General features: G+C 45.7%; 1 protein-coding gene across 1 annotated transcript in view; it reads left to right on the top strand.

Moving 5' to 3' along the window:
* ZNF831 (zinc finger protein 831) overlaps positions 1-22,649 on the top strand; it is a 413,436-nt gene that overhangs the window by 49,482 nt on the left and 341,305 nt on the right. The window lies entirely within an intron of this gene.

Below are 22,649 nucleotides of genomic sequence, written 5' to 3'. Positions count from 1 at the left end.
ACAGTACATCAACATGGATTAACCCACTTAATATAAACGGAATAACTGTTATCAAAGATTTGAAAATTAAAAGCAAAGAGAAGAAATAAAGAACAAACAAGGTGATATAGGACTGCTCGTGAGGGAACCCATGAGGGAGCCGGGGGGAGGCGGTAAGGAGAGGGTGGTGGCCCATCGGGGGGAGGGCCGGGGGGACCCAGAAAAGGCTCGGCCTCAGTGGCCAGCAAGGCGGGTGAGATCCCAGATGCTTGTGTGGAATTTAGGCTCCGCTCCGTGAACAGGGCCGTGGGGGGGTACATGTTTGTGTCGGTTGCTCTGGGTCACACCGCACAGAGTGTAGGGGCAATTCTGCATGATACTGAGGCAGCAGTTTAAACATTTCCAGCCTCTGCCTTGTAAGCCCCATATTAACTGCCTCGTGCGAGTGCGTGCATATGAGGACATCATTGCTGCGACTTCAAGGTGGACGAGTGTTGTCTTTGTTCTCCAGCTGAATAATAAAGGAATCCCATGTGTCCGCCCCCTTGACAATCACCCCTCTATCACGGAGGGAGTGCAGTACCTGCGCCTCTGCTCTAGCCCAGTGCAACAGTTCACTTGACCAGCGGTGAGTGTCTGGCACGCTCGGTGCCTTCCTCTGCATCACCAGGAGGCGTTTAAATAATACAAACGCTAAGTCAACGTACGGGTGCACCTGTTTTCCCCCTATGCATCTCAAGAGGATCCCCAGTAAACAGGATTCGGGTGTAGGGGATAGTGATAGTCCCAACCATTCAGCCGTCAATGAGGTAATATCGTGCCATGCATGCAACACCGGGGGACAATCCCACATCATATGAAAAAAAGTGGCATCTGGATCCCCACATCTTGGGCATTCTGGGGTAACTTGTGGGAACATACGTTTGAGCCGGTGTGGGGATAAGTAAGTTTGGTGTAAATAATTGAATTGCGTGTAACAGAATTGAGAATTACGTGAGACTTTGTGTGTCAAGGTGAGTGCTGTGATCCATGCTCGCTGTGTCAGTGGCGCGGACAGAACCGCGTCCCACCGAGCCTTCGCCTGTATCTGTACCTCCTCAGGACAGGACAGCAGTGTTTCATATATCCAGGATATGTTAAACTGTGTGCCCGCACCAGCTAATACTTCATGTACAATGGGGGCCGTCGTTGGTTCGTATTCCCCGCTTCCCCATGTGCCACGTACCAGCTGGTGTAACACGCCGTATGGTATGAACCAACCGTGTCCCAGATCATGAGCGCTCGCCAACGCTTCAAATGTCAGGAAGTGTCCCTCCTCAAAAATGTTGCCTATTGTTTGTATGCCTTTCGTGGGCCAAATAGCCAATCTGTGTTGTCCAGCTACCTTCCCTATGTCCGGGATGGCCAGCAGGGGAATCCTAGGTGAATATGATGGGGCCCGATTTCCCTTCAATACATAACGGCGCAAGTTCCACGAGCCGCGTTCATCATGATATTGCACAGACGCGGTGGTCCATCCTGATCTAGGAGCCATCGCAACACATTCATGTGGCCCAGGGAGGCATTCACCGTCCGAGCCTCTGAGCCGAGGGGGTCCTGCAGCCAGCGCCAAATCCAGTGTATCTGCGCCGCTGCATAATACAGCACGTAGTGCGGGGCACCCAATCCACCCTGCGCTAGTGGCAAGCTAATCTTGGTCAGCGCCACCGGTCGACGTCCTTTGCCCCACACCAGGTCGGTCAGCAGGCTGGACAGGGTCCCAAAGAAAGCCCGAGGAAGTGCCACTGGCGGGGCAGAGAAATGATATAATAACCGTGGGAGAATAATCATCTTTGCGATCGCCACTCTCCCCAACGGGGACAGCGGGAGGGAACACCAGAAAGGTAGGGAGCCTCTAATGGACCTGATCGCTCGACCCAGATTCCCCTCTCTAAGGTCTGTGATGCCATGGTATATATGTATCCCTAGGTATTTGAAATTAGTAAAGCACCAGGCAAAGCATAAGTCGAGGCTGTGGTTCGATGAGGCCCCGGCACCAATCGCATCGGGAATAAACAGGACTTCGTCCAGTTCACTCGCAGACCAGATAGGTCTCCAAATGAATCCAACAAACTCAGTAAATCCGGGAGGGATTCAGGGTGATTACGTAAGTATATTAGTGCGTCGTCAGCATATAGAAAGACAATCCGATACTCGTCCCCATCCAATAAGCCCCAATTTGGAGCCATACTCCGCAGCCGCGCTGCCAATGGTTCAATTGCCAATGCAAACAGTATCAGCAAAAGAGGACAGCCCTGTCTCATGCCCCTGTCAACGGTAAACCCGTCTGAGATGACCCCGTCTGTCTTAACTCTTGCTTTCGGGTCAGAGTATAATCCAGTTATCCTACGCATAAATATATTGCCAAAACCCACGCTACTCAGTGTCTCCATTAAGAAGGGCGAGCCTAGAGTATCGAAAGCTTTTTCTATGTCCAAAGAAACCGATATCCGACTGTAGCCTAGCTCCGGGGTCTCCGCCATGAGCCTCAGTAGGCACCGAATATTTATGAAGGTGTTGCGGCCAGGTATGAAACCTGATTGATCCGAGTGAACCAGAGATGACATTAGCGGGAGAAGGCTCTTCGCCAGCACTTTCCCCAATAATTTACAATCTGAATTCAGCAGTGATAAGGGGAGATACGCCCGGACGTCTAGGGGATCGCGACCCTTATTATGGAGGACCACTATCATCGCCTCACTTTGTGACACCAGGAGCCGACCCTCACTAAAAGCCTCTTTTAACATTTCCATATATGGTTTAAGCGTCTGTGCAGAAAAAGCCCGGTAGTACTCAGCTGGCAGGCCATCACTTCCGGGAGCTGTATTGTGGGATAGTTGGCGCAGAGCCTGCTGAATCTCTTCCATTTCTATAGGTTTCACCAGTCCCAGCACCTGTAGAGCAGTGAGGCAGGTCAAATGAAGCGCCTCGAAAAAGTCCTCCAATTGCCTTGGAGATGGAGGGGGACGTGCCATATACAAAGCACTATAGTATTGTTTGAAAGCCTCATTAATTTCTAACTGTGTATTAACTATATCCCCAGATTCTAATCGGATGGCACCTATGGAGGTATGCTGTTGTTCACCTCTTATTAGTCAGGCTAATAGCCTGCTAGAGAGGTCCCCCTCAGAATGCATCTGAGCTACATAGTGGCGGTAGTCAAACTGTCTCAAGCGCGAATCAACCTCGGCCCAGTTCCCTCGTAACTCACCTAACTTCCCCGATCCACAGCGCCCGACGCCACCCCACATTTCACCTCACGAAGCTCCACCTCAGTCTTTTGTAAATCGCGTGCTAATGTGCGTCGTACCCCTCCTGCCATTGACACGCATAAACCCCTTACCACCACTTTGTGCGCTTCCCACTCAATTGCCCGTGAGGATGCCCTCTTCTCATTTAGTGTAAAGTAGGAATCAATATGCTCCGCTAGTTCTGTGCGAAACTTGGGATCAAGTAGTAGAGTCGGTTGTAGGCGCCAGGAGGGGACACGTGTGGGTGCTCTACCCCACTGAATAGAGGCTCTCAAAGGACAGTGATCGGATATAGTTTTTGCTAGGTATGAGGCCCCGGTAAAATTATGAGTCAGCCCGTAAGAACTGAGCAGTAAATCTATTCGGGTGTGGAGGCAATGGACCGGAGAGAAGAAGGAGTATTACCTATCCAGGGGGTGTAAACCCCCCCACACATCATTGAGTCTCCTCTCTAGCATCCAAGACTGCAGCACCTGGGAGATTCTTCTACTGGAGGCGCCTGCAAGTGGTGGGTGAGATCTGTCCATATCTATGTTTGGAACACAGTTAAAGTCCCCGCCCCAAATGCTGGGTAGCGAGGGGTCTCGTATAAGTCGTGAGGAGGTGGATAAGAGGAAATCTCCCTGTTTAGTATTAGGTGCGTAAAGCCCCATGGAACTAGTTGTCTCCCATCCAGTGCCCCCTCCAATTGGACATATCTAACCTCTTTGTCAATTTTATCGTGCACCACAGTGTAAGGGACTCCGGGAGCAATCCATATCAGCACCCCCTTGCAAATGGCAATGTCTTAGTACCATATACCAACCAGACCACCTCCTGCTGAGACTACTCAAGTCTCCTGCTGTGAGGTGCGTCTCCTGCAATATAGCTATATGTATCTTATGGCGTTTGAGGTATGCATATATCCTGCAGCTCTTAGAGGCGCCAGCCATGCCCCGCACATTCCATTTTAAAATATTATATGTACTCATAACGGCTTGAGTGTGAAGGAACGCGGCACTGCATGCGCCGCCATGTAACAGTTCCAGAGTGGAAGTCTCTCAGGTGTCCACATCCCCACCCTCCCCACCTCCCAGCACCCCCCACCCTCCACCCAACCCACCCAGCGAGCATGAAAAGAATCTGTGATTATAAAAGGAATAATGAAAAAGAAAAAACGTACGGAACCCAAAACAACCAATAACGCTTTGGCACAACCGGTGCCATCAAGGACACTTGTCCAAACTAGTTCCTTTCGGAGACCCATGCGGGTGTGGGGAGGCGCAGTTGAGGAAGATGTGTGGATCACGGCTCGCAGCCCATTTTGGATGTTCTGTCTTCCTGCGCGGTCCTAGGCGCTCTGCCGCTCACGTGGAGCCTCACGACCAGACCAAGTTCAAGTGATGCGGCCCCTAAGGCCCGCACTTACATTCCAAAATGCATGCCCCCCAGGGCTGGGAACCCCGGCCAGCGAGCGCGAATGCAGGCACGCGCCAGTCCGTATGCACACCATGACACTCCGCTATTCCGTGCAGTTCCCAGCTTAATCGCTCCATGAGTACAGTTGTATGTAACTTTAAATATCGTCAGCTGCGCGTGGGGTAAGTTCCAGGCCGAATATCAACGAAGATGAGGGAGGGTTGGAGCGACTCTGTGGCAAGCTTGAGTCAGTGGTTCTAGCCTCATGTCGAGTCGAGGTTTGCGCCGTCACGAACACATTGGCCTCTTTCAGGGCTTGTGCTTGGCCATCTGCAGCTTGCGATCTTGACGGCGTGCCTCAGCCCCGGCTCCAGCCCTTTTTTTTCTCCGGGGACGGGGGATGAGCCACCCTCCCACCCACTGTCCTCCTTTATTGGGTCCACCAGGCCCTTGGCATGCAGCCACGTCCAGGCATCCTCCGAGGTCGGGAAGATTAGGGTCCTCTCCCCGCCCACCACTCGGAGTCAAGCCGGGAACAAAAGTGAGTAAGTGATGTCTTTGTCGCACAGCAGTTGTTTCACATTCGTAAACAAGGCTCGTTTACGCTGTACCTCGCCAGTGTAGTCCAGATAGGCCGTAATACCAGTGTTTTCCATTCAGATGGGGCTTAAAGTTTTGAAGCATTGAAGTATCTGGTCCCTGTCGCGATAATTGAGGAAGCGTGCAATCAGCGGTCGGGGGGGGAAGCCCCCGGACGCGGTGGCCCACCCGGTATCTGGTCGGCCCGTTCTACCACCAGCGATGAGGGCGCATTATGCATCAACACTGTGTCTTTCAGCCATCTTTCCAAAAACGCTTCAGCGTTAGGTGTCTCCACCCTTTCCGGGAAGCCCAGAAATCTAACGTTGTTCCATTGCGAACAGCCTTTTGTGTCTTCTGCCCTGCATTGCAGTTGGGAGGTCTCGGCCTCCATTTGTTGTATTTGGGGTTTGATTTCGACAATGTCAGGTTGGGCTATACTAAGCACTGATTCAGTAAGGGTGACTCTATCCACCAGTTTACGATGGTCCGTTCTGAGGAGGTTTACCTCCAATGCCACTGAATCAATTCTCACTTATAACAAAGTTTTAGTGTCCAACACCGCCTGCAGTAGTTTGTCGAACTGTGCTGAGTGAGTGCGCAATGTTTCAGACACCCGGTGTAGGGTGCCGGTCTGGTCATCTGTGACCCCCGCAGGAGGTGGGGCATCTCGTTTGGCACTGAGCTGCGCCTTAGATGATTTTGGCTTAACCATGATCACATGCGATATCAGTCATCTGCGAATCCACACGCCGCCCTGATTCCACACTGAAGTTCAGCTCCTTGTCGGGCACTGCGACAGGCAATGTGTTAGCGTGCAACCTTATACCAGGCCAAGCCTCACCGAATCAGGCCGACCTAGGATGATCCCAAGATCCTTTACTCCTGTGCCCAGCTTAGACTGTCCCAATAGACGGCTCTCTGTATTGAGTGATGTCAAGGAGGGCTGTAACAAGAGCACTATGCAACTGAGAAGCACCTGGACGTAGAGAGGGAGTGATTATTCTCACAGCCAGCCGTGTAGCCACATATGCAGGCTCTTAATGTCTCTCTTTGCGCTGCACCTGTGTTGTATTCACAGAGAGATGACTGTGGACCATCCACACTATGCTGTGGGCACAGTGTCAAATCAAGGGGGGGGTGAGGTCCCTCACTGCGCGCCAATGCTGTTCCTGTGCTTTTGGCTGGGGGGACGTACATCCAGGAGCCCCAGAGAGGGCTCCTTTGCTGGCATTCGTGTTGGTGCTCCGACCGAGCACTCGAGTGTCTGGCCTGCCCGGCCGTCCGACGTGCTCCAGGAGCGCACCCCCTCTACGAAGCGGGCCGCCCGCCGATTCAGCAATGCAGCGCTGCAATCTCTCTGCAGCATAGTGTATGCCGCCGACAAGGCGCGGCCGCCATGCGCGCTCGGGGGTCGGCCGGCCCGATCTCCAGTGGGCAGCACTGAACCCACAGCACTCGCGGGCAGGAGCCGCCTCTGTTACAGCTGGACCCTCGCGACCCCGATCAGAGCTCGGTCAGCGTCATCCTCTCTGCCCCACAGGCGGCAGCCTCCAACGCTCGGCCACGTCCCGCCACTGTGTAGGAGGCCGCTCAGAAGGCCACGCCTACCCTCAGAACCGTCCGATTAATCCACTCCCCCGCGGGCGATCCTCCTTCTTCCGATCGTCCTCAAGCCCCCCTCCGTCTCAGGGGCGACACCGCGTGCTTCCAGCGGGCGCCTGGACCCCACAGGGCCGGATAATTGCCGAATAGTTAATGGGCTGCGAGCGGAGCTCTCTACGAAGCGTCCGCTCCGGCCGCCATCTTGGCCACGCCCCAGCATATCATGGTTTGTTGCCATTTTCGCCAGAAGATGCGGGTGAATCGGGGAGGCAGCATGGGAACATTGCTTACAATTTAATAACTGGTGTAACCACATGCCTGTCTTATAAACTAAATCGTAATTTTTGAAAGATGTAAACTATTCCATACAAATAATTCTAGAGAGACAAAAATTTGAAAATAAAGAACGCAAAGGCTGTACTGATTATTCAACTAAGTAGAAATTGTATTGTTTATTACAGTCGAAAAATGTCTTCATCAAAGTTTTGTTACACATCAGTGCTTCTCGTGTACCATTTTTTTTTGTGTGTACATCCATTTCGAGGCTTGTGATGGAATTTTATTATGTGTACCTTAGTTCAGCTGGATCTGAAATGGCAGCCTAGCATGTGCCATTTGTCATGAAGACGACAGAAATCAGTTGGTGGGGGGTATATGGCACCTCTAATTGTGTTACCTTCAAAGCTATGAAAAAATAAGAAAAAGTTGTGCAATCTACTGTGGGTTACAGAATCAGTACAGGCCACTGAATGAAAACATACATGGGGCATATTTACAAGCTCCTAGCGCCACCTTGCGCAGCCCTAGCGTCATTTATTTTTTACGCTTTGGCGGTTTTAAGGAGGCTTTTCTCCGACGCCGTATTTAGAAAGTGCCACAATGCTCGCATTGTGCCACTTTGTAAACACTTGCTCCACATTATGGCTGTGCCAGGCATAATGTATACAAAGGGGGCATTCTGATGCAGGGAGGCCCAAAGAAATGGCGCAGTGAAATTCACAACATTTGATTGCGCCATGTTTTCCATCATTTTTAATGCCTGCTCAGAGCAGGCGTTAAAATTACACACCCATTTTAATCAATAGGCCGCCCTGTGCTTTGCTACACTAGCATCAAAATGCAGCAAAGTGCCACAATAGCGTAAATATTTTTGACACTATTCTCCAAACGATAATGGTGTACTGTATTGTAAATACGGCGCAACCATGGTGTTGTTAGGTGGGGCTAAGGCGACGCAAAAAAGGTGGCGCCATAGTGTCATTGAAAAACGTTTGGAACCAATGGCTGAGTTGACATATGTTTCGGTTCTTAGTTATTCCTCTCACAGCCTTCCTCAATATTAGAAATTATCCCAAAGGAGTAAAAGCAAGCAAGCCGTAAATGGTTGTGGAAAGGTTTATGTAGCATCCATATGTGGTGCACGTAATAAAAAGTAAGGAGAGTTTAAAACAGTTAACGTTTATCGTATTCTTTAAAAAAAAAAAATCTTTTGGATTGTGTGACAACTGCTTTGCAGATGTTTTTCTACATATATTTATAAACTTGTGTCACACTATCAAGTTATATGTTTTGATTATTGTCTAATCAATTGGATGATTTATATACAGATATACTATGAACGTATTTCGAGTGACTGGGCTGATGTTTTTTTATTTCTTTTAGGCAAATCATTTTTTGGAGTGACATGATTTATTTTATGTTTTTCAAGTTCTGATGAAGGCTCGACAGTGGTAAATGTTGCTTTTCATACCCTGTTTATGGGGTCACAAAGCAAGCAGATGCTGTAACCATGGTGGTTGAGGTCGTTTGCCGCTTGTGTCTTGGGGTCCATCCTACTATGAGGTTGCAAAATGGGCTAAGAACACTAAGGGGGTCATTCTGACCCTGGCGGTCGGCGGTGAAGCGGCGGTAAGACCGCCAACAGGCTGGCGGTCTTTTTTCATGTATTCTGACCATGGCGGTTACCGCCATGGTCAGCCGCCGCTTCACCGTTCCGACCGCCACGGCGGTAACGACCGCCGGGCTGGAGACCTCGGTCTCCAGCCCGGCGGTCGTCACATACCGCCGGCGGCATTCCAACCCGCCTGACCCCGGCTCACCGCCATGGATTTCATGCGGTTGGGGACCGCCATTCAATCCATGGCGGTAAGCACTATCAGTGCCAGGGAATCCCTTCCCTGGCACTGATAGGGGTCTCCCCCATCCCCCAACCCCCACCCCGACTCCCTCCCCTACCCCCCCCACCACCCCTGCCACCCCCAAAAGGTTGCAGGACCCCCGTCCCCCACCCGATACCCAACATATACACACACATACACACATACAGGCACGCATTCATGCACATACACACCCCCCCGCATTCATGCACACATTCATGCACATACACACACCCCCCGCATTCATGCACGCATCCATGCACATACACACACCCCCCGCATTCATGCACGCATCCATGCACATACACACCCCCCCCATTCATGCACGCATCCATGCACATACACACACCCCCCGCATTCATGCACGCATTCACACGCCCCCTCAATATACACACACGCACACCCCCATGCATGCACACAACTCACAACACCCCCCCACCCCCCTTCCCTAGCGGACGATCACCTTACCTGTTCCTGGTGATCCTCCGGGAGGGAACGGGCAGCTCCGCCGACACCGCGACGCCAACAGAACACCGCCACAGCGAATCACAGGTCGTGATTCGCTGGGCGGTGTTCTGTTGGCGTGGCGGTGGAGGTGGAGCTACCTCCACTTCCCCGCCTGCCACCAGTATGGCTGTTGGCGGCTCTTCGTCCGGAAACGGGCGGAGCGCTGCCAACAGTCAGAATGGCCCATGCGGAAGACCGCCAGCACTGGCGGTATTCCGTACGGCGGCCCCTCGGCGGTCTATTGAAAAGACCGCCGAGGTCGGAATGACCCCCTCTGTCTGCATTTTACTCTCAGGGTAGCGGAGGTGATCAGTCAAAAGGGAGGTAGTGTGCCCAGGGGTGGGTGGGTGTTTGAGGTTAGAGGCTTGAAATCAAGCTGTCAAATAAAAAGCATAAGAATTCATTGTCCAGCCCAGTGTTTTTTTTTTTTAGTAAAAGTGACATGCTTTAATTACACCAAATTGAGACACCGAAGAAACATCGCCACAAGCCTCTGTACTACAGATGCCACAGAGATTATCTACCCAGAAAACAGCAGACGAGATTAAAGAGCAGGTCACTTTGGTTTCAGGTGAACAGCTTCCCCGGTTTCTGTGATTCCATTTTGACCACCCACTCAGCAGCTACCTTCCCTCTTTGCAGCATGAGCCATTCAAGATCAGTAGTGGAATTTACAAGTCAAAGCTGAAACAGGTGTTTAATGAAGCTTTGTTGCTCTGCATATCAGTAGGACTTCTGCTGACGGATCCATGATGAAGCTGACAGCAATACATTGAATCGAGATCCAGGCAGGGAACCAGATGAAACCTCTTCCTGATGATTAGGAACACATGTGACTTCAGGATACTCTAGACCTCTGTCGCAGCAAACTTGAATTCCTCATGCAAGTGTACCATCCAATCCTCCAAGTGTGAATGCGCTGTGATTTCATTATTGTACTAGATCCTCCCTTAGGAGCCTGACTGCCTTTGTAAGTACCTTCAGTTCTAAGATCCACACATAGAATAAGACTTGAAATTGGAAACATCGATTTTGCAGATTAAAACTCTGAAACAGAACCTGACTCAGATGGTAATGTGGAAGCAGACATCCTCCAACCCTTCAAAAAAGACTTGGGGGGTTATTACAACTTTGGAGGAGGTGTTAATCCGTCCCAAAAGTGACGGTAAAGTGACGGATATACCACCAGCCGTATTACGAGTCCATTATATCCTATGGAACTCGTAATACGGCTGCTGGTATATCCGTCACATTTGGGACGGATTAACACCTCCTCCAAAGTTGTAATAACCCCCTTGGACTCTCCTTTCAGGTCAAGTTGCATAATATGCTGGAGTGTATCCATATTGGAATGGATTGTTATGACTAAAATGTTACCAGCTTTGAGGTTGATTGTCTTTCCGGACACTTCTGAGCCAGGACGTCCTGGGAGTAAACACATTAGGCCATTTCCTAACTGTGTACCAGAGGGCGCCTCCTTTTGTGAGCTGTTCCTGAGCACTCTTCTTTAGTGTATATCTCTTTATGCCTGCTTGCAAAGGGATGGAGACATAACCTAAAGTTGGCTGGACGTTCCACATACTGTCTTGAAGTAGCTTTGTATGATGCCATTTACTCAGGGGTTGGTCACTGAACGAATCATTGTGAAAAAAGTAAAGTATTTTGCCTGCAGTGAAATCCTCTCTGTTTGCCTAGTGATGAATACTACAGAGTTCTAAAAGACAGATATGTATGGAGCTTTTCTGAACTTCATTTGTAGTACTTATTTTACAAGCGGTTCTTCAGACTACTGGACCAGCTGATGTGGCCTTCCAAGGAGGAGTAGGGCACTGTTAAATTCTCTCTTAACATGAAGGGGTGATAATGCTTCCATGCTTAATGTATCATCTCTGAAGATTTTTCTCCTTTCAGTGGCAGCTTGATTATTTTGGCTCTTCTTGGGCATAATCTGTTTTCCAGCCTCTGGCCCATACTCGTGTGTTATGACTAATGAACATGCTTTGAGTGTTGCTGCCCTTTTTCCATTAAAGGATACATGCAACAGTAGCACTCAAGTAACTTTAACAATATGGAGGTTAGGGCTACTGGGGCATGCAAATTTGATGGAAGAGATTGTGATATAACCTCCTTCTGCCCCCAGGACTTACCTGCAACTCCCATCTTCCAGCAGGGCCTCCGTTGCGACACCTGGGGGAGAAATCAAACAGAAGACTGTTATAAAGAGGCCCGACTTGACACTGTTAGAGAGCAAACATTATTAAAAAAAAAGAGTAACCAAAATGTAACACATAACATGTACTAAAAGAGTTTAAAACAAGCATGTTTAAAATGTGGTTGACATGGTGTCCGCCACCATGATTTCTATGTGAAATAATAAATGTCTATGAAAATGTATTTTGATGAATTATCACTGCATGTACTGACAGAAAATGATTAATATTAACGTATTACAAAACTAATGGTTTGAAATTATTAGAAATGTTTTATTCTTCATGTATTAGCATTAGTAAAAAGGCCCACATTTAATTACTGTACTTCCTTGTGATAAATATTGCAAGTTTTAACAATGGCCTTAAGGTTCTGGAAGGAAGCAACATTAGCTAAACGCCTGTGCTGCTGTTTTACAAAGTTATATTTTTGAGCAAACTGTTGTCCGGATAGGAGCGTGAACATGAGACTATTTTGAAGAAGGAATGAGGAAAGATACAAATGGAAAAGGAACGAAATCTAATTGGCGGCGTACTATCACACCTCATAGTCTTGTCCGATAGAAGCGTTGCCAGTAACTTTTGGGACTTTAATGTAGCAAAGTTTTAGGTGATGTAGTTCAGTTTAGTTTAGATTCTGTTTAGCTTCTGTTCATTCAGTTCCGCTATTCAGCTCTTGTCTAGCTACTTATGATTCTAACAGCTCAGATACCTTAAGCCCAACATTACTGAACTGTAGCCCTTTTCTATGTTCTTGATGCTGACCGCTGAAGGCCTGCTGCTCCTGTGCTCCGCTGATAAAGAATCTGCTGGTTGCAGTCTCATTTAGGAAAGGTATAACCAAGGTGCATTTGTTTTTCCTTTGCAGGTTTTTTCCGTTAGAAACCCAACCTCATTTTTGTTAGTGCCATAGCTAGATTTTTCCAAATTAATTGTTGTCTTATTTTTAATTTTTGCATGTGACAAAGCCCTCCCACACACGCTTTTCGAAATAGAGTTTGGTAGATAGGATGTCTGACCCAATATTTGATCTGATGGTTTATAACTGATTATGATTGATTCAACTGCACAAATAATGAAACGTGTTGTTATTTCTCAATTCTGTTGTTATTCTGTATAATTATTTTGGAGTGTTTTATGCTACCATTTGGTTTTGTGCATCATTTGCGTGACATTAGCATTGTTAATATAAGGGCAATAAATGTAAAACTTTACTAAATTAGCGTGGTGTTCATGACCACATAGGTCATGGTGTGTATGAATCACTGAATCCTCATTGCATATTTTGATTGTCTTCTCATTGTTTGATTTGATAATCTCATTAGTCCTGTCTGAGTCAAAAGATTCAAGTCGACCTCTGAGGGTAGTAGATGTCACTGCTCTGTTACGTGTCACCTTAGCCTAATATTAGAAGGTCACATGCCCACAAAATCTGGGAGCAGAGGATGGTTTCGCCCTGATTTAGAGAGATTTGGTTTTGCCAATACTTGTTTAGATGTGGTTTTGTCTTAAAAGGAGAGAAATCATCCTGGTTTTTGGTTATTTGGTTTTGCCAATGCTTGTTTAGATTAGATTTGGTATTTTCCCAGTATTGTTTGGGTTTTGAGTAGGGTGTGCGCTTGCAGTGCTTTGGCAAATCACAGGTAAATTGTGATGTATGAGTGAAGTAGGGAGTTTGCGTACTCCAACGTAGTTGAGTAGGGAATTTGCGTACTCCAATAGTGAAAGTACAGAAGCTGTCGAACTTCAGGTTAATGTGGCGCTTCGTGCCCAAAAATTGACAACATGATTGTTGTTGTAATGGACCCTGCGAGGTCTAAGACTCCGGAGTATTGTATAAGTGTATGAGACACTTGTTGTTAACATGTCTGCAGTTGGTATAGTTGTATTCCTAGTATGTGTGTTGAGTGCTAGTTTGACAGACACTAGGTGATTCCTGAGTACACAAGGAGGATCTGGTATTAGTCATGAGTGAAATTTGGAGGTCGAATTGTACTTACGCATGAGAGAAAGCCATAGCCAGAAGAGTAGCTGATTTAGCAAAAGGCCACAGTCAAAATTTTCAAACAGCTTCCAAAGTGATTGAGCCCTGTCTGTAGTAAGCAGACAAGTTGGTTTGTTGATTTTTTTTTTGTGCTCACAATATTTTGCTGTTAGTTTTTCTGTATGAACTGAGTCTGAAGGATGAGACGCAAGGCTTTGTCAGCCACTGTGTGAGTCACTGGGTCCGTGTTGGGATTGGTCGGTTGGTAAATGGAGATGTGAACAGATTGGTGGACAGCCGTGAACATCTATTGGTTAAGATTAGCAAGCGAAAAGGATTTTGTGAGTGAAACACTTCCTGTTTTGGATTTAATTCATAGTTTATGCCCTATTAAAGGTAAAAATGAAATTATTCGAAGCGTTAAAAAGTGCAATAAGATGAGATGCTTTTATTCCAGTTAGAATAGGACAAATTGCCCCACCGGAAGGTACACCTCCATACATAATAATTGAAGAGAAAGGTCCATCAGCATGAATTTGGTTAAAAACAATGGTGCACAATAACAGAGAAGGAAGGGAGCTTAGCTTTTCCTGCTCATGGGAGTTTTAATATGAGAATTGTAGAGAATTTGAAAAGAGTACTTTATGAATTAAAGGCCCCTCCGAGAGCAGCACAATTTGAAGCTTTAGCTATTTGGGAGCTAGTAGCCAGGCAACAAGAGAAATTAAAAGTTGAGAGACAAATGAAAAAAGGCTGAGAAAACATTGTTAGAATGGGGTAGTGAGCAGAAAGTTTGGAGAACAGAAACCTTACAAGGTATTGGAATGTTTCCTGCATTTTCATAAGAAAAAGGTGACAGTATCAGACCAAAGAACTAGAAAAAGAATGCTGAGGTAACTGAGTTGAGGTGAGATGAAGCTAAAAGATCATTGACTTATGATAGTGATTCAGATGATGAATTTATAACACAATTATTGAGAAATCGTCCTCCCCCATGTGCAGCAGAAGAGGGAAATCAAGATGCTGGTAGAGCTAGTCCAAGTGCACCTTCAGTTGTGGTAACACAGAGTCAGGTACAGGCCCTAACTAATGTCCCTGCTATTACTGTAACTCAGTCTCCTATGATTCAGACTGTAGCTGAGCCTGTAGTCTGTTCTATAGTTCCTGTTGTTAGTTCTGCACCGAGTATTATAGTACCGGTGACACCACAGATTATTCAGAAGCCAATGATGATTCAGGTGGAGCCTACACCTAATTCAGTAACTCCTGAGAAAGTTGTTAGTCAAGCTCAGACAGTACCAATGTATACTCCAGTAACAATATTGCAACTGAGTTCCTCGGTATTTACAGGTCAGAGTTCTGGAATAATTTACTCGAGTAGTCAGAATATTTCATCAGGTCCAGAAGCATTAACAATTCCTGTCACTACTGGTCCAGTAGTTCCATTATATGCTCAAGGAAATATTGAGATCAATATGCAGAATCATTTTAAATCAAATGCAGACATGGAGAAACCCAAGCTACTGCTGGAGTTATGTCTCCAACAAATCAGATCTTTGACAAAACAGGACCACTTATTGATGTAACATGTCCTGTGATTTCACAAAATTTTGGTGGTCATTTTGAACTTGGCGGTGTGGCCAGCGGTGGCGGGTAAACCCGCCAGCCGGCATGGCGGGCCACACCGCCACATTATGAACACCATGAGGGCCGCCATCGGTGGCCCTCGCTCACCGCCAGGCTGCCTCTGTCAGGCAGCCTGGTAGCGGTCAGAATCATTATCCGACAGGGCAGCAGTGCTGCCCTGTCGGATAATGATTCCTCAGCCTCCAGCCCTTTAGGCTGGCAGAAGGGGTGCACTGGGGCACCCCTGGGGGGCCCTGAACTGCCCATGCACTTGGCATGGGCAGTGCAGGGGCCCCTGTGCAGTGCCCTTGCCGCACAAAGGCATGGAGCCGCCGTCAATGTCCCGGCCAGGCATTCCTGTGGGCCGGCGGGCGGAAACAATGCTTCCGCCTGCCGGCCCACAGGAATATACATTATACGGCCGGCGGGGATCCGGAGACGCTGGCGGTCAGTGGATTGACCGCCAGCATGAACATGGCAGTTTCGACCGCTGTGTTCATAATGAGGGCCTTTGTCTATAAAAAATCCGGTTCTAATGTCACCTCAGAGAGTGATGGGGCCGCCATGCCTCCACAATGTGTACCTAATGTGAATAATAATGTTTCTTTATAGTGCTTGACAGCTCAGCAATTAACAGAATGGGTGGAGAAAGTGAGGGGAGCATCAGCAATGCACAGTTGCTGAAGGGGAAAGAAGATTGAATTTTGCAAGACAAAAATTAGAATTAAATGAAATGATTAAGGGAACACTTGAATTAAATGGAATTGACTCATATAAGGAAGATGAGTTACATTACATGTGCAAAGGTGTCACAAGCAGAGCAGGATTGGCACATCAGAAATTATTATAACTTGCATGAAAATATATAGTAGATATTGAGAAATCCAAACCATTAAAGAGGAGTTACAGATTAGAATTTGATTCAAAAGATATTGCAAACATGAGATCACCTAGAATGAAAATTCACATTATAGAATTAATCTAAAGTATTCAAACATGGGAGCATTAGACAAATGTAAGGAGGATGGGTAAAAAAAATAGAGCAGAAGAAAAGAGAGTCTGCGACTTTGAACTCTACTGACAGACTGACAGCAGACTGATGGTCCAGTGAAAATATTGCCAATGAGAGAAATTCCTGGAGGGAATTATGTGCATGTCCCTTGGAGCAGGAGTGACATTTTATCATTCACAAATGGTTACCTGAGACTGCGAGAGAAACCAGTGGAATGGTATCAGCAGACAGACAGATCTATGAAGCTTGCAAAATGTTTGTGGGAGGATTTAAATACTCTTTTAGAAATAGTGGTCCCAGCTGATTTATGGACTGAATGCAAAAGGAGTGTTGACTGGCCAACAAGAGAGCCTCCACAAGATCCAGTTACAGGTGCACCGCCCCCATGAAGTAAGAAAAGCTATTACAAAGTGATTGAATTGTTGAAAATGAGAATTTCCCTAAATTATTGATTGGCAGAGAATTGATAGGACAGGTCAGAAAGCAAATGAGTCAATACATGCATATTATGAAAGGTTGTTGCAGGTATTTAAGCATTGCAGTGGTACAGAGACAATTGAGCTCAAAGATGATTCATTTTGTGTTCAGGTTTGTGCAAGGGTTGAGACCTGAAATTGGTAACAAGCTTAAGCATCATTTGATTTGCTGACAGTTTGCTAAACATTGCAGTGACGAAATTGACATGAAGCAGAAAATATCGAAAGAAAAGTGAAGGTGATGCAGATTAGAACAGCACAATAAGGGATGCAGGGAATTTCTCAACAACAGGAAAACATGGAAGAGATTCAGGATCAGGGACAGGCAAGAGAAACAGGATGTGGTGGAAATGGAAACCATGTTGATTTGAACACTAATGTTTATACAGGTGATATGCAGGCAATGAAGAAAATGTTACCTTGTCACACCTGCAAGGTCTTGATCATTGGAAACGTAATTGTCCTTTAATGGTGCAGGAAGGTGTTGTATAGATGAATGAACATAATCTTAATCTTTTTCCAAATTTGAGAGGACCAAGAAATCGGAATCCTAATGTGAATGTTCAGAATATGAGTAATCAAACGCAGATTCCATAATTGCAGATTCCCCAACAGCAAATGCCATGTTTTCAGGTACCACAACAGCAGATGCAAATTATGCCACAGCAACAGCAAATGCAAATTCCTCAAGCTCCAATGGCACAGCACCAGGCAGTAGTTCCACTGTAGAACAGGGATCAAATGTTAAATCAAAATAATCAGTTGATAACGCAGTATCCCTTACACAATGAGGATGAACTTAGTGATGAAATTGTGAGTGAGAGTTCAGATGAAGAAGAACATGTGCTAGCAGCTTCATTAGAGGTGGATCAGAATGGTCCCTATGTAAATGGAACAGTTATGGGTCATGAAGTTTCATACTTGTTTGACACAGGAGCTACCCGCTCTTCTGTCAGAACTGCAGACATTCCCAATGTGCCACTTTCTGGGAGAACAGTTCAGGTTGTAGGAGTAGCGAATCAAGACCTGTCAAATCTGATTACTGAACCAATTCCTGTTAAAATTGTTACTTTTGAAGTGCCTCAAGTCCAGAATGCCTATTGGGAAGAGACTTGTTGTGATAATTAAGATGTTCAATTACTTGCACAAATGATGGAATTGGCATTCAAACAAATAGTGACAATGAGGAATTATGCATACCAATCAACTGTAATCTAATTAATGAAGAATTCCTTTTGGTTACTCTTTTTCCTGTATTTACAGTACTGGACTTGCCAAGTGATCTACAAGATACAGTTATTCTAAAACTGTGGGCTCTTTCTGGAAAAGAAATTGGTCTAATTAAAGGAGTGGAACTAGTCTAAGTCACAGTTAAACCTAATGCAGTTTTTCTGAAGACTCCCCAACATCACATGGCACCAGACGTAATTGAAGGAGTTACTTCTGTAATTGGGGATTTTGTTGAGCAAGGGGTTTAGCAAAAAAGTGCTGAGCAGCCCATGTAACTCACCTATTATGGGTTTGTGAAAACCTAGTGGGAATTTTCACATAGTTCAGGATTTGACAAAAATTAATGACATACTGGTCAAATGTTGTCCAGTGGTACCTAATCAAGCTGTGATTTTGTTCCAAATTCTATGTGACACAGAAAGGTTCACAGTAGTGGACTTGTCTCAAACATTTTTCTTAGTGCCTTTACACGAGGATAGTCAGTTTCTCTTTTGCTTCAAATTCTGCAATCATGTGTATTCCAGGTGTAGAATTCCACAAGTATTTTCAGAATCCCCATCAATATTTAATCAAGTGTTGAAAAAAATTGGAATTATTGGAAATGCCTTTCCAATCTCCAATGGTTCAGTACATTGATGACTTAATGGTTGCTTGAAAGACACAAGAAGCATGCAAGCAAGATACTATTGCCTTATTGAATCGTTTGGGTGAAAAGGGCCATAAAGTGACTCTAACAAAATTATAGTATTGTAAAAGAAAAAAAGTAAAGTATTTGGGACATCAAATAGAGAAAGGTACAAGAAAAATGTCCATAGAAAGGGTCACAGCTATATTGCAAATGTAGTTCAGTTTAGTTTAGATTCTGTTTAGCTTCTGTTCATTCAGTTCCGCTATTCAGCTCTTGTCTAGCTACTTATGATTCTAACAGCTCAGATACCTTAAGCCCAACATTACTGAACTGTAGCCCTTTTCTATGTTCTTGATGCTGACCGCTGAAGGCCTGCTGCTCCTGTGCTCCGCTGATAAAGAATCTGCTGGTTGCAGTCTCATTTAGGAAAGGTATAACCAAGGTGCATTTGTTTTTCCTTTGCAGGTTTTTTCCGTTAGAAACCCAACCTCATTTTTGTTAGTGCCATAGCTAGATTTTTCCAAATTAATTGTTGTCTTATTTTTAATTTTTGCATGTGACAAAGCCCTCCCACACACGCTTTTCGAAATAGAGTTTGGTAGATAGGATGTCTGACCCAATATTTGATCTGATGGTTTATAACTGATTATGATTGATTCAACTGCACAAATAATGAAACGTGTTGTTATTTCTCAATTCTGTTGTTATTCTGTATAATTATTTTGGAGTGTTTTATGCTACCATTTGGTTTTGTGCATCATTTGCGTGACATTAGCATTGTTAATATAAGGGCAATAAATGTAAAACTTTACTAAATTAGCGTGGTGTTCATGACCACATAGGTCATGGTGTGTATGAATCACTGAATCCTCATTGCATATTTTGATTGTCTTCTCATTGTTTGATTTGATAATCTCATTAGTCCTGTCTGAGTCAAAAGATTCAAGTCGACCTTTGAGGGTAGTAGATGTCACTGCTCTGTTACGTGTCACCTTAGCCTAATATTAGAAGGTCACATGCCCACAAAATCTGGGAGCAGAGGATGGTTTCGCCCTGATTTAGAGAGATTTGGTTTTGCCAATACTTGTTTAGATGTGGTTTTGTCTTAAAAGGAGAGAAATCATCCTGGTTTTTGGTTATTTGGTTTTGCCAATGCTTGTTTAGATTAGATTTGGTATTTTCCCAGTATTGTTTGGGTTTTGAGTAGGGTGTGCGCTTGCAGTGCTTTGGCAAATCACAGGTAAATTGTGATGTATGAGTGAAGTAGGGAGTTTGCGTACTCCAACGTAGTTGAGTAGGGAATTTGCGTACTCCAATAGTGAAAGTACAGAAGCTGTCGAACTTCAGGTTAATGTGGCGCTTCGTGCCCAAAAATTGACAACATGATTGTTGTTGTAATGGACCCTGCGAGGTCTAAGACTCCGGAGTATTGTATAAGTGTATGAGACACTTGTTGTTAACTTGTCTGCAGTTGGTATAGTTGTATTCCTAGTATGTGTGTTGAGTGCTAGTTTGACAGACACTAGGTGATTCCTGAGTACACAAGGAGGATCTGGTATTAGTCATGAGTGAAATTTGGAGGTCGAATTGTACTTACGCATGAGAGAAAGCCATAGCCAGAAGAGTAGCTGATTTAGCAAAAGGCCACAGTCAAAATTTTCAAACAGCTTCCAAAGTGATTGAGCCCTGCCTGTAGTAAGCAGACAAGTTGGTTTGTTGTTTTTTTTTTTTGTGCTCACAATATTTTGCTTTTAGTTTTTCTGTATGAACTGAGTCTGAAGGATGAGACGCAAGGCTTTGTCAGCCACTGTGTGAGTCACTGGGTCCGTGTTGGGATTGGTCGGTTGGTAAACGGAGATGTGAACAGATTGGTGGACAGCCGTGAACATCTATTGGTTAAGATTAGCAAGCGAAAAGGATTTTTGGGAGTGAAACACTTCCTGTTTTGGATTTAATTCATAGTTTATGCCCTATTAAAGGTAAAAATGAAATTATTTGAAGCGTTAAAAAGTGCAATAAGATGAGATGCTTTTATTCCAGTTAGAATAGGACAAATTGCCCCACCGGAAGGTACACCTCCATACATAATAATTGAAGAGAAAGGTCCATCAGCATGAATTTGGTTAAAAACAATGGTGCACAATAACAGAGAAGGAAGGGAGCTTAGCTTTTCCTGCTCATGGGAGTTTTAATATGAGAATTGTAGAGAATTTGAAAAGAGTACTTTATGAATTAAAGGCCCCTCCGAGAGCAGCACAATTTGAAGCTTTAGCTATTTGGGAGCTAGTAGCCAGGCAACAAGAGAAATTAAAAGTTGAGAGACAAATGAAAAAAGGCTGAGAAAACATTGTTAGAATGGGGTAGTGAGCAGAAAGTTTGGAGAACAGAAACCTTACAAGGTATTGGAATGTTTCCTGCATTTTCATAAGAAAAAGGTGACAGTATCAGACCAAAGAACTAGAAAAAGAATGCTGAGGTAACTGAGTTGAGGTGAGATGAAGCTAAAAGATCATTGACTTATGATAGTGATTCAGATGATGAATTTATAACACAATTATTGAGAAATCGTCCTCCCCCATGTGCAGCAGAAGAGGGAAATCAAGATGCTGGTAGAGCTAGTCCAAGTGCACCTTCAGTTGTGGTAACACAGAGTCAGGTACAGGCCCTAACTAATGTCCCTGCTATTACTGTAACTCAGTCTCCTATGATTCAGACTGCAGCTGAGCCTGTAGTCTGTTCTATAGTTCCTGTTGTTAGTTCTGCACCGAGTATTATAGTACCAGTGACACCACAGATTATTCAGAAGCCAATGATGATTCAGGTGGAGCCTACACCTATTTCAGTAACTCCTGAGAAAGTTGTTAGTCAAGCTCAGACAGTACCAATGTATACTCCAGTAACAATATTGCAACTGAGTTCCTCAGTATTTACAGGTCAGAGTTCTGGAATAATTTACTCGAGTAGTCAGAATATTTAATCAGGTCCAGAAGCATTAACAATTCCTGTCACTACTGGTCCAGTAGTTCCATTATATGCTCAAGGAAATATTGAGATCAATATGCAGAATCATTTTAAATCAAATGCAGACATGGAGAAACCCAAGCTACTGCTGGAGTTATGTCTCCAACAAATCAGATCTTTGACAAAACAGGACCACTTATTGATGTAACATGTCCTGTGATTTCACAAAATTTTGGTGGTCATTTTGAACTTGGCGGTGTGGCTAGCGGTGGCGGGTAAACCCGCCAGCCGGCATGGCGGGCCACACCGCCACATTATGAACACCATGAGGGCCGCCATCGGTGGCCCTCGCTCACCGCCAGGCTGCCTCTGTCAGGCAGCCTGGTAGCGGTCAGAATCATTATCCGACAGGGCAGCAGTGCTGCCCTGTCGGATAATGATTCCTCAGCCTCCAGCCCTTTAGGCTGGCAGAAGGGGTGCACTGGGGCACCCCTGGGGGGCCCTGAACTGCCCATGCACTTGGCATGGGCAGTGCAGGGGCCCCTGTGCAGTGCCCTTGCCGCACAAAGGCATGGAGCCGCCGTCAATGTCCCGGCCAGGCATTCCTGTGGGCCGGCGGGCGGAAACAATGCTTCCGCCTGCCGGCCCACAGGAATATACATTATACGGCCGGCGGGGATCCGGAGACGCTGGCGGTCAGTGGATTGACCGCCAGCATGAACACAGCAGTTTCGACCGCTGTGTTCATAATGAGGGCCTTTGTCTATAAAAAATCCGGTTCTAATGTCACCTCAGAGAGTGATGGGGCCGCCATGCCTCCACAATGTGTACCTAATGTGAATAATAATGTTTCTTTACAGTGCTTGACAGCTCAGCAATTAACAGAATGGGTGGAGAAAGTGAGGGGAGCATCAGCAATGCACAGTTGCTGAAGGGGAAAGAAGATTGAATTTTGCAAGACAAAAATTAGAATTAAATGAAATGATTAAGGGAACACTTGAATTAAATGGA

The sequence above is a fragment of the Pleurodeles waltl genome, chromosome 7 (assembly GCF_031143425.1).
Source record: "Pleurodeles waltl isolate 20211129_DDA chromosome 7, aPleWal1.hap1.20221129, whole genome shotgun sequence".
Taxonomy (NCBI): Eukaryota; Metazoa; Chordata; class Amphibia; order Caudata; family Salamandridae; genus Pleurodeles; species Pleurodeles waltl.
The sequence above is the reverse complement of the archived record's forward strand: the minus strand, read 5'-3'. Positions and strand labels throughout refer to the sequence as shown.